Here is a 13,191-nt window from a genome sequence, read left to right on the forward strand (position 1 = left end):
GGAATACGACTCAGCTATTAAAACAATGAATTCATGAAATTCTTAGGCAAAAAAGGTGGAACTGAAAATATCGCCCTAAGTGAGGTAACCCAGTCACCAAAGAACCCACATGGTATGCACTCACTGATAAGTGGATATAGCCCAGAAGCTTGGAATACCCAAGACACAATTCACATAACAAATGATGTCCAAGAAGAAAGAATGAGTGGCCCCTGGTCCTGGCAAAGCTCGATGCAGCAGTGTAGGGGATACCAGGACAGGGAAGCAGGAGGGGTTTGATTGAGGAACAGGGGAAGGAAGAGGGCTTATGTGACTTTCAGGGAGAGGAACCAGGAAAGAGGAAATGAGATGCTGATTTCTAGCAAAAGGAATGCAAACAGGCAACCTTGGGAAGTTGGAAGTTGAGGGGAAACTCTAGAATATATTAGAGACCTGAGAGGAGGGACACTCAAGACTAAAACCTAGAGACCTTAGATAAGTCTTAGTGTTTACTGACTCTATTGAATACAATGAATTAACTGTTTGTATATGATTTGTCAGAAAACAGATTCCCCAAAATAAGAGATACCTGTGAAAGGATTAAAAGCATACAGAACATCAAGTAGACACACAATACTCAAATATTACATGTGCAGAGGAATCAAAATAGTAAAAGCTATGAAGAAAAGCAACAATGTCACATATAAAGGCTGATTAGAACAATGCCTGACTTTTTTTTTACATAGAGATATATTTATATAAATAGTGTATATGTGCCACATAATCAACAGATAGATGGTGTTTATTAGTCTTAAGTCAGGCTGAGGAGTGAACAACGCCTCTGATCAATTAGTGAATTAGTTTTGGGGACACTGGCAGCTGTGAGAATGAATGACTCCAAGTACTACCCTAGAGCTATAAGGAAAGGAAGCTGGTCCCTTCTTGATACACCCCATCGCTTATGTTGAACAAGCAGGTAGGCAATAGAAAAGCCAGGATTGTCTCTACACTTGTCTATCCCTGGACATTGGGGGGCAGAAGGATGATTCAATTAAAACTGCAGGTTTATTTTCTGTTTACACTTTACACATTTTGCACTTGGGAGGAGGAAAACTACAGCTGGGTCCTCCCTCTGAGGTTTCTCTGGTGGCAAGGTAATGCATTTCTTTGTTCCTGTTTCTCTGCTCAAGCCCTGGCTTTGAGCCCAGAGGGCTAATATCCAATATATACCAAAAACTCAAGAAGCTAGACTCCAGAGAGCCAAATAACCCTATTAAAAATGGGGTACAGAGCTTAACATAGAATTTTTACCTGAAGAACTTTGAATGGCTGAGAAGCACCTTAAGAAATGTTCAACAGCATTAGTCATTAGGGAAATGTAAATCAAAACAACCCTGAGATTTCACCTCACACCACTCAGAATGGCTAAGATTAAAAACTCAGGAGACAACAGGTATTGGCAAGGATGTGGAGAAAGAGGAACACTCCTCCACTGCTGGTGGGGTTGCAAGCTGCTACAACCACTCTGGAAATCAGTCTGGTGGTTCCTAAGAAAATAGATAGAATATCTATCTATTTTTGCACTCCAGATTTTATTTTCATCATCTGCACTCTGACTGTTCCACTTCACATACCTCCTCCCCCTCCAACCCCAGTCTCCACAAGGATGTGCCTAACACCCTCACCACACCCCCCTGCTCCATCCCACCAGATCTCTTAATCCCCTGGGGCAGCCAGTCTCTTGAGGGTTAGGTGCACATTCTTGGACTGAAACCAGACCCAGCAGTCCTCTGCTGTATATGTGTGGGGAGCCTCGTATCAGCTGGTATATGTTGCCTGGTTGGTTGGTGGTTTAGTGTTTTGAGAGACCTCAGGGTCCAAGTTAATTGAGAGTGCTTTTTCTCCTACTGGGTCGCCCTCCTGTTCTCATTCTTCTAACTTTCCTCTAATTCAGCCATGAGAGTCAGCAGCTTCTGTCCATTGCTTGGGTGCAAATATCTGCATCTGACTCTTTCAGCTGCTTATTGGGTCTTTCAGAGGCCAGTCATGATGGCACCCTTATTCTTAAATCTCCATAGCCTCAGGATAGTGTCAGGCCTTGGGGCCTCCACTTGAGCTGGATCCCACTTTGGGCCTGTCCCTGGTCCTTCTTTACCTCAGTCTCCTCTTCATGTCCATCCCTGCAGTTCTTTCAGACAGGAACAATTGTGGGTCAGAGTTTGTCTGTGGGATGGCAACCCTATCCCTCACTTGATGCCCTGTCTTCTTGCTGGAGGCAGGCTCTATAAGTTTCCTCTCTCTACTGTAGGGATTTCATCTGAGGTCTTGCCCTTTGAGTCCTGAAAGCCTCTCACCTCGCATGTCTCTGGTACATTCTGCAAGCTCCCCCCACAACATCCTACTTCCTGAAGTTGCCTGTTACTATTTTTTTCTGCTGGCCCTCAGGGCTTCAGTCCTTTTCTGTCACCCAATAACAGACCAGGATCCCCTCCCCCCCACCAAGCTCCCATCTGTCCATGTTCCCTCCCAGTTCTTTCCCTACCCTTTTGTGATTGCTTTCTTCTTACTCTGGTAGTACTGAGCCATCCTCACCTTCAGTTTGTTTAACTTCTTGAGTTCTGTGGACTGTATCTTTGGTATTCTGTATTTCTTTGTCTTTTTTGTTAATATCCACTTATTACTGATTACATACCATGTGTGTCATTTTGTGTCTGAGTTACCTCACTCAAGATGATATTTTCTAATTTCATCCATTTGCTTGCAAAACTCAGGATATATATAATGTATTAATGTCTCTGCTTACGTAACTGATATGGGCAAACTAACAATGTAACTGGGTTCTACAATTCCTTTCCTGGTTCGTCGAATGTATAAAAGGAAGAAGCTTACTGCATATGAATATTCATCATCCTCTGCTTCTCAACTAGGTAAAGGATTTCACTAGTTACAACCTCCTGACATCACAAGTGCTGTTTGATATCTTGAGACCTCAAATAATGAGCTATTTTTCCTAATGTAAACAATTTTCTAGAGTACCATTTTACAGAAATAGGATTATTATTATTTTTGTTTAAAAAAGTGTTGCTCCAATGCACAGGAGTGAGTCTGAATTTATTGTACAAATAAATAGTTGACACTTAGCCATGGGGAGTATTTTATAGTGACAATATGGAAGAATTTGGGCAGATAAATCCCTACCTTTCATTTATTGAGCAGTACATAGAATGCCCATTTTTGGAACTTTGGAAGAAACAAATACTAACATGGATCTGTCACAGGAATACAGGTGCCTAAGTAACAGAGGTGAAGGAGAATACTGAAAATGCCATTTTCCAAAGACTATGGAGAATCATAAATCAGACAAATTGGAGTCTAAGCAATAACATAATTTAATACCATTTATTAATATTAATAGATAAGAATGTGTAATACACAACATAAAATAAATATAGTGAGTGAAACTATGTAACAATATGGTTAAATATAAAACTGAAGTTGTTTCTCGTAATAATCTCTTCTGCTGTGGTTAAGAGGGAGGTAGAAGGGAACATTGAAATAAAATGACCAGCAACTTCTTCAGTCATGAGGAAATTTCCATTGTGAAAAGATATATGTTGAAGTTGTTTCATTTTTTCCTGCTAAAGGAAACATAAAAATTTCATTGTACAAACATTCTCAGATGATAGATTCACCCCATTTCAGATAAGACTAGTTTTTCAGTATATTTTATGAACAAAGAATCTACACAAAGAATTACTTGAGTTAACACTATATCTGAATTTGAATAATATTGCAGGTTAAGATTCTCACATATGTGTTGTCGTGGATCCCATGCAAATTAATATTTATACCAAATGCTAGGCATTTGGAAAGATCATCTCTCAAACATCATTGTTTTTGTACAAGGATAGCACAGCTTGCTGGCACATGGTTTAATCTTGTAGTAAGTTTAGTGCATTTTTAAATCAAATAATTGTTTCTAAGTGAACCTTTTTAAAAATAATTTCATATCTAAGTTATCCTACATGACTTATGGACCATGGGAAGAAAAGGATAGAAATATAGCAAGTAATATTCTGGAATTCTTACAGGGTTTAAAAAAAGAATTCCCTTGTCATACATACATGTATGTATGTATGTATGTATGTATGTATGTATGTATATATGTGTGTCTGTGTGCTTACCTATGTATATATCCATATAACCACATAATTTAAGTGTTGTTTAAAATATTTTCCAATGCTTTAATACCATGATATACTAAAATGCTGTTCTGATATATACAAATTTATGAAATCAAGGAATGATATTATTGTTTGTTCCCTGTGATAACTAATTAAAAGTTCTCTTAACTTGTAGGACCTTCCACCTGAGGAGCAGCATCAGATGAAATCTTTACTTCTGTAGTATGAGCAACTGTGGTTTCCCACTGTGGCCATTTATGTTTTTTTTATCATAACAGGTGACTTACCAGCAGTATTTACTGATGTCTTTATGTCATCCTACCTCTTTTGGTTATGGTCACAATGATATTGTTATTCTATCCAAATATATCTACACAGTTTTCAATCATGATATGTATGATAGATATCTGTAACACCACAATGCCAAAAAAAGATTGTCTTGTCATTTCACATACTTTAAAAAATTGATGTCCAAAATGATAAGGAAAGTAGCAGTAACTACAAGCAGATATGAAACTGTGAAATGAAGTCTATGTCTGAAATGGAGACTCTAAGTTCTTTGCAACTAACTAGTTAAAATTTCATATATATTGCAAAGAATGGGCAAACTACTAAAGCAATGTAACATTTCAGAACTGATATGCTGCCATAATGACTGGTGAATCACAGCAATGACTTCCAAGGTTTCTTGAATTGGTGATTTTTTTGCAGGGGTTTGGGGACAGAGGCAAAGTTTTATTTTGATGCTTTGAATGGGATAGCCGTGTAACTGCAGGCATCACAATATATGACACCATCTTTGTGACAACTTTTGGGTATTTGAAGTGGCTTGGCTTCCTCATAGGAGGTTTGTCATTGATTAGAATTTAAGGTCACAGAAGGCAGGTGCCATTTGCAGTGTACTCTCTGTGCTTCGTGTTTGCTGCCTAAGATGAGAGCCACCAGCTCTCTGCTTCCTGTTGGTTGTCCTACCTTCCTGCAGCTATGCTCCTCTGTCATGACTTTGAAGGACATCAATCTCTCTGGATATCTAATTCCCAAATAAGTATTTCATTCTATGAGCTGCTTTAATCTTGGTGCTTTATTAAAGCAATAGAAAAATGACTAAGACAAGTTGGTGAGAAGAGGAATTTTAGTTGAGAAACTGCAACACCAGATTGGCCGATTGTCTAGGGAAGGCTATGGGATATTGTCCTGATTAACAATGGAGTTTGTAAGGACAAGATCTGCAGGATGGTGCCACCCTTGAGTTATATTGAGATAAAGAAAGGTATGGGGTGCTGGTCATGAGGCAGCACTCCTACACAGCCTCTGCTTCAGTTCTTTCCTCTTCAGTTTGGGCCCTGACATTCCTCAGGAGTTAACTGTAACAAGGAGTATATTGTGAAGTGTTAACCTGTCCTCTGTAGGTTGCTTTTCATCCGTGTTTTATCATAGCAACAGTAATAAATTAAGACACTTTCTAAATTGAGGAACCTATTTCTTGGCCTATATTACTCTTTTCTGAGTAATACTAGTATGACTTTCTTCCTGTGGACCTTATTTCTGGAAGCTAGTTGTTAAAGAGAACCCTAGCTTTCTTTTCTTCTTTTGTTATTGTCTTTTTTGGGTTGTCTAACTTTTTTCCTTTTCAAAACATATGGTATTTATTGATTCTCTGTGAATTTCTCATCATGCCACCCAGTAACACTCCTTTTCTAGTCTGACCACATCTACTCTTTCCCCTGGAAACTTCCACCCAAAATTAAAAGTTAAATATAAATTAAGTAAAGTTTTAAATTAAAATTAAACTGACAGAAGAAGGGGTTTTGAGGATGGGACTTAGAGGAGGGTACTGCAATCAGGATATAAAGTAAATAATGAAAGTAACAAAAATATCAAAGCATGCAGCTTCATAGTAAAATTAAGAGCTACTGAAAAAAGACTGAGGTACATTATACTGTACCTGAAATAATTCAAACATACATGATTCTATTTTGCAGAAGTAAGAGCGAGTGCTAAAAGAACACAAATTATATTATATAACAGACACTCCAACTCCAGAAGAATGCAATCCTAGTTTGTCTTTTAATTCAGTGACCTTTCGGAGACATTCCCAATTCCTGGATCACAATGAAGACTTTGTTCCCAAAGGGAATAATCATATCCCCTTACCTATTTTGGGAGGTCACTCCCAAATCATGAGTTCAGAAAGTTGGATCCCAGAGCACATGAGGGGCTACGCGGACAGATAAGGTGTAGGTGTCTAAGTGATTCCTCATAGAGGTTTTCATTTTAATAGCACAGAGATGAGCTGTTTTAGCAGGATGTAATTTGTACATGGCATCTTCAGTAGAATACTATACATAAAAAAGGAAAATTTTACTGTTGATTGTCTTACAATTAATGTTGCTTACAAAATTCTGAATACAAAGATCAGCATAAATGTTTTGTAGACCAGCTCATAGTATATTCAGAATTCAAAATAAATAAGAATATACAGCTTAAGAATTGCCCTGAGGTAACCCAGACTCAAAAGGTGAATCATGGTATGCACTCACCAATAAGTGGATATTAACCTAGAAACCTGGAATACCCAAAACATAATCTACACATCAAATGAGGTACAAGAAGAAAGGAAGAGTGGCCCCTTGTTCTGGAAAGACTCAGTGAAGCAGTATTCAGCAAAACCAGAACGGGGAAGTGGGAAGGGGTGGGTGGGAGGACAGGGGGAGAGAAGGGGGATTACGGGACTTTCTGGGAGTGGAGGGGCTAGGAAAGGGGAAATCATTTGAAATGTAAATAAAAAATATATCGAATAAAAAAAAGATCAGCATAAATGTTTTGTAGACCAGCTCATAGTATATTCAGAATTCAAAATAAATAAGAATATATAGCTGAAGAATTGCCCTAAATATTTTCTTCAAATCAATTCTCCTTATAGAATTGTAGGAAACTTTGAAAATCATGTATGAATTTCTCAGTACTACATGTATATCTGCTACCTTCACAACCCAGAGGAAGATGTCAGGTTCCCTGGAAATAGAATGAATGAAGATTGTTGCAGGTCATGTGTGTTCTGTGTATGGAAACAGTATTGTTAAAAAGGGAACCATCTTTCCAACCCCCATGGGGACATATTTAATATCTATTGTAGTATGAATCCATGTAATACTCTTGCAACACTCTGCAACACAAGGAGCAGAAAGCACACTAGTGACCCAACACAATGCAGGTGTAACAGCTCCTGCTATAGGGAAGGCAGAGATGCTGAAGTCTTGGGTAGAAATGGGAGAACAAAGCTCCTGTTACCAAAGAAATCATTGTATGGAATATTGTACAGGAAAATGATTCACAGAAGTAGCTATACCTGACCCAGACTTCTCTAGGTAGTTATAGTTGAGAAAGGGGAACTCAGTAATAGCTTCATGTTCTAATCAATGACATATATTTAACATGTGCAATATTCACAATACCATGGTAATAATACTAGGATGTCAATAACCCACAGGTATTATACATACACACTTCTTTTAATTTGTCTCACAGGAACTCAAACCAATACTTTAGTCTGACCTGCACACAACTGTGTAGCATGCTCTGTCTTCCAAACCATGAGAGTTATAATGTAGAAGACCCTCAAGTGGTGGGATTACAGACATGGTACAACACTCTTGCTTGAGAAATGCACCGGTTTATAAAGTGAATATACATGTTTGAGCAAAGGAAACCTCTTGGCATGGGACATTGGTCCAGTTTATAATCCTGTAAATACAAACCAATGTACCTTGAAAATACATTGATTCTAACTATGTGCAGTTCCCCAAGTGTTTACTGTATCAATACCTTTGTATAGCAGAAAATTTTCCAAGCAGAGATTGGTCATTAAGGACACTAAGCCAAATTTCATATAAATCAGATGAAAGCAAGCTTCCTTAACTATTTCTAATGAAATCCTTTTTAATGAGGAAAATCACAAGAAAATTAATGATCAATGTACATTTTAGAAAGTATTTGAGAAACATTTCTGTTTAAAAATAGCAGTTTAGCCCAGTGATTCTCAACTTGTGTGCCACAATACTTTTGAGGGTCACATATCCTGTATATCGATATTCCATAGAGTATGCATAATACTCCATAATAGTTATGGAGTATTATACATAAAATTTCAGTTATGAAATGACATCAAAATGATGTCATGGTTATGGATGATCACAGCATGATTTCAGAGGATTAGGAAGGCTAAGAACAACTGGTTGAGACCCTACTTCCTTAAGATATTCTCAGCCTATCACCAACTGGAAACTTGCCTCTAAGGTGGACACTACAGGCAGAAGCCCATGTGGTCTTACCTAAAACTAGAATCAAAGATGCAGAGTTCTGGCTGCATTATCAGTGAAATAACCCTACTGTCTATTCTAAGTGCTTTTCCTGGTTTCCAGTCCACACTACTACCAGCAATCAGAGAACTGCACTCCAGTTCATAGCCTGAAGCTCTGTCTGTCTCAAAGGAGGCCAGCTTCTCTGTGGACCATCCTGAAAGGATCCTTTTATAACTGCTCTTTGAGAGGCTTCACCCAGCAGCTGATTAAAATTGATAAACAGACCCACAGGCAAACACTGAATAGGGCACTTTGACTATTATGGAACAGTTAGGGAAGGGATTCAGGGCACTGGTGGAGATTAGGAGTCTACAGGAAGACCAACAAAGTCAAATACAGGGGTTATTCCTAAAGCTTTTGGCTGTCTGTGGAAGCCCTTCACCAACTGGCCTCAGTAGGAGCAAATGTGCTAACCCTGAAGAGAGTTGATGTGTCGAGGTGCAAGGATAACACATGGGATCCCTAACACACTCAGGGGAGAAGGGAAAAGACTCTGTAACAGGTGAGGAGGTAGAGGTCAACATTCAAGATGTAAAATAAATAAATAAATAAATAAATAAATAAATAAATAAATAAATAAATAAATAAATGTGCAATAATTCTAATAACAGCTAAATAAAGGAAAAAAGAAACAGTAACTATATAAAACCAACAAAACAAACATACAAAAATTGTAAGTGTTCTTTCTGTAATTAAGCAACAATTAAACAATGGCAGCGACAGAAAATACCTCCTTCCTGTTGTATAATTGGGTCAATTTGTCTTTCTGATCACAGAGTATAAAGTTGTAATATACAAGTATACGTCTGTATACAGACATACTTGGAATGTGGTGAACTTTCTTATTCAACACCCTGCTTTACATGTGAGAAGGTCTTACAGTTTCACTTCCATTCCTTAAAATGTGGAAATAATCAGCTATTTAATTAATTGTAAGCAGCAGCATGTTTGAGGACAGAAAAGTGTCTTTGCTCATGAAATACCACAATTAACTTTCATGTTGTACCAAGGATTACAAATAAGACAAATGGAAGCTTCCCAGGTGTTCCCGTACCTTTAAATTGCTGTGAAAACTCATGGCCACCTCCAGTTACTGATCTTCACTTTCCTCCCCATGACATGGTCCCAGGTTTCTGGCAATTAGAGCCAGACACACTTTGAAAGCTCCAGGGCCAAGGATGGATCATTCAGTAACTTTGCCTAATATTATTAACCATGCCTATTCTCAGAGCATTATCTTTTCTTTTGATGTTTGGGACCATAGCTCTATAATCTACTGAGAGGCAAACTCAGATCATGGCCCAAATAAAAATAAAACAGTGATATTTGCTTCAGACTTACTGCTGCCCACTGGTAACTTAAGCTTGGTAGACTATTTAGAAGTAGGTAGGGTAATTCTTCATTATTTGACATGGGGTTAAAATGGCAATATCTCACTAATGTAAAAGTGATGCTTTATTTTTTTTTGGTAGAGAAGGAAAAGAATTAAGTTTATCTACTGGACAGAGGACAACACTCAAATCTTTCAAAACTTATTGTAAGTGTGTGATGGACCAGCTTTTTTGAACTATTTTTATTTAGGAATAGTTTTTTTTGTTAAGTATGATTTAAGGCATGAATTTTGTAAAACACATTTTTAGCACTATATTTCTTGTTTTGTTCTTAATTGACATGGTACAGTCATAGAGATAAAATCAATGGGAACATTTGCAATGCCAAAACAAGCCCTTCCAATATATAAGGAAGTTAACTTCCAAGAGAAGGTGTTCACCTGTGTCTTGGTGATGAATCTTTGAGATTATAAGAATTTTACTTAACATGCCTCTTATTCAGAGGTCATGTGTCCATAGTTCAAGAAAACTATCATCATCAGACAATCTCAAGGACAAAAAGCACATCTCTAGAGTGATGCTGAATGTTGGTGATGCAAAAATTGTTCTTACCTTTAAAACAGAAGCTACTATGAGCACAGATTCTTCACTACAGTTAATATGTAGTTCAGAGTAAATCTTATCCCTCAGGGACCAGTGTGGTTTTTCTGGTACGAATCAGAATATTTGATATGAACTTTGGCCCCTTCCCGCAATTATGGATAACATATCCTGTGTGGGATAAGGACAAGCTTCGGTTATTTCAGATCCAAACACCTGAAGTACAAATGCGTCTTTTAAAGTAAACCAGAGCTATGGCAATAATGGACGCATAGCTACAACTGAAAGGAATGAAGAAGACATTTCACTTTTTTTCTGTTTTAGCTTCCAAATATATTTTATTCCCTATCGATTTTTTCCAACTTTGAAACATCAATGTTTCTTGGAATTAATTAATCTTCAAGACTGAATCACACTTCTGTTCACCAAAGCATTTTGGTGGTCAGTGTTCTCTTACTTTTTCTTTTCTCCTATGAATATCTTTCCCAAGCATGCCATTCCAAGTTACTACTGGGATAGTTCTCTTTCACAGAACAAATTTCTCTTTTACTTCCTGTCTGTCATGGCCTCTATTATGAATCCTAACATTTGTGATTTTAAGAAAGCTTTCTTTATGCACTATAGTACTGACAGTTTTATTTCCTTCATCTGTGACTTGTTATTTTCTAATGTCTACATCTAAAGATGCTGTCACATTTAAGAACCCAAGCAAATGTCAATCGTTCTCCAGTGGTTTCATTCTGTAGAAGTGATGAGCAAACACAGATTTACTCCACATTTTCTCTCATTATAATTGACTACATGAGTACAGGCATTGATGACAGTAACTTCTACTCTAATAAACCTAGGGAATGGGCAGTAATTCTCATGTGTCTAACATGATAACTTGTTAACATGCACAATAAATTCCTGGCACAGGCATAGTGCTAAAATAGATCCTGAACAGGGAAAGAATATTTCCAATGGAAATCTAGTAGCATATTTAAAATAGACTAAACCATATTAGGTGCCAATTTTATATAGCCCAGTAGCATAAAAAGATCAATATATATCAAAGAACAATGTGTATATCTAATTAATTGATAATATCAAATAAATGTCTATAAATGTTTTAAATTATAAGATTTAGTAATCTCAGAGGCAATTATATTAAAGTACAATCTAGAGTATTATGGAGTCAAAACACTGCTGAAGATATTGACAGTTGGAAAATCAATAGGGCACTTCCAAAGATTCATTTCATTCTAAAAACTGGTGAGTTTGGGTCTTTTCTGAAATCAGTTCAACTCATGGGAATACTGTATCATTTCTCTTTTTTTCCTTTTTCTTTAAATCAGAAGACTCAAACTTCAGTGGGATTTATATCTGTTTTAAAAGGATCTTACCCTCATGAATAGGTTATCTGTACATTCATCAGTTTGATAAAATAATTTATTTACTTAGAAGAAAGGTACCCAGAATCTATGTGAAATAGGTCAGTTGTAGAAACCCAAAATGAAACTCATAAGTACAGGAGAAGGCAGCATTCTGTCCAAACAAACAATGGGTGGAAATTTATAAAATACTTGTTTTTTTATTGGTGCAAGAGTAGTTTGAAAAGGTGCTTGTAGTGTTATATCCATATTGCCTTCTGGTTTCTCTGAATCTAATACAAGGAAATCATTATTTGTTGTAATTGATCTCACTTAGTTCTTGCATGACCCTCCCATTTCATAGCTTGCATGCCTTATGCTTCACCACAAATACACAGAAAATAAGTGATCAGTATTATAAAATTTCTAATAATGGCATTGCTTGATAAGACATTGGATAACTTGTAGTATATGGCCCATGCTTCTGGTATGCAAAGTAATTTCTGGGTTTGCCTTGAAAGCTATGCATATAGGTATTAGAGTCAAACAATGAAATAGTACCAACATGTTAGTTCACCTGTGTGACTTTCTGACTGAACAGCAATGGCCAACTGCAAATTATCAGCAGTATCTGCACTTCAAAACACAACTTGCCTGGCTATATTTCTACTACAGTACTTGGCTTCCTCGCTACTACCCCCTTCCCCCGAACCGAGAGCTCATATCTGAGATCATGGTGTCTATGTCTCTCATATGGGTACATTAGGCTCTATGTTAAGACTATCATAAGAGAAAAGCATGGTGGAACATGCCTTTATACCCAGATCTCAGAAGCTGAGCCGAGAGGATGGATCTTTGTAAATTTAAGGTCACCCTGGTCTACACAGGAAATTTCAGAGCAGTCAGATCTTTTACGTAGGGAAAACCTAATTTGGTGTTGAAAGGTTGTTCTTTGTATTATACACATCTATATCAATACTCTATATATCAAAGTAAGTGACACATCCTTCAGTAATTACAGAATCTCATTTCTGGTATTTACCTCTTATATAAATTCATGATCACTGGAAAGAGGTACCAAAATATGGAGGCAATTTCTTACAATAGGAGTTTATAACCCACAGGTGAAGTTTCCCTTCACATGGTTTAGTAAATATTTCATTGCTGTTTGTTATAATTCATAGTTTAAGTGCTAAATGTTTCTAAGTTTTAAGTATACACACCTATAATACTCTCCTAGAGAAGAGGAGCCACTGGACTTTCCGCCAGTGCACAATGGCCAGGGGTCCATGTCCTCCCACTGTGGCAGCTGCTGAGTCCATGTTCTAATTCTTTATGTTGCTGATGTTAGATGGAGAATTCGGGAACATGAAATATTTGCTCC

General features: G+C 37.3%; 1 long non-coding RNA gene across 1 annotated transcript; it reads right to left on the reverse strand.

Annotated features, from left to right (window-relative positions):
• Positions 1-6,244: 6,244 nt before the first annotated feature.
• On the reverse strand, positions 6,245-13,187 carry LOC127667620 (uncharacterized). The gene is made up of 3 exons (XR_007973903.1): positions 13,031-13,187; positions 10,468-10,626; positions 6,245-6,502 (listed from the first exon to the last, which is right to left on the reverse strand). It is a non-coding gene; the product is annotated as an uncharacterized LOC127667620 (long non-coding RNA).
• Positions 13,188-13,191: the final 4 nt, after the last annotated feature.

Source organism: Apodemus sylvaticus, chromosome 17 (genome assembly GCF_947179515.1).
Source record: "Apodemus sylvaticus chromosome 17, mApoSyl1.1, whole genome shotgun sequence".
In the NCBI taxonomy this organism is placed as follows: Eukaryota; Metazoa; Chordata; class Mammalia; order Rodentia; family Muridae; genus Apodemus; species Apodemus sylvaticus.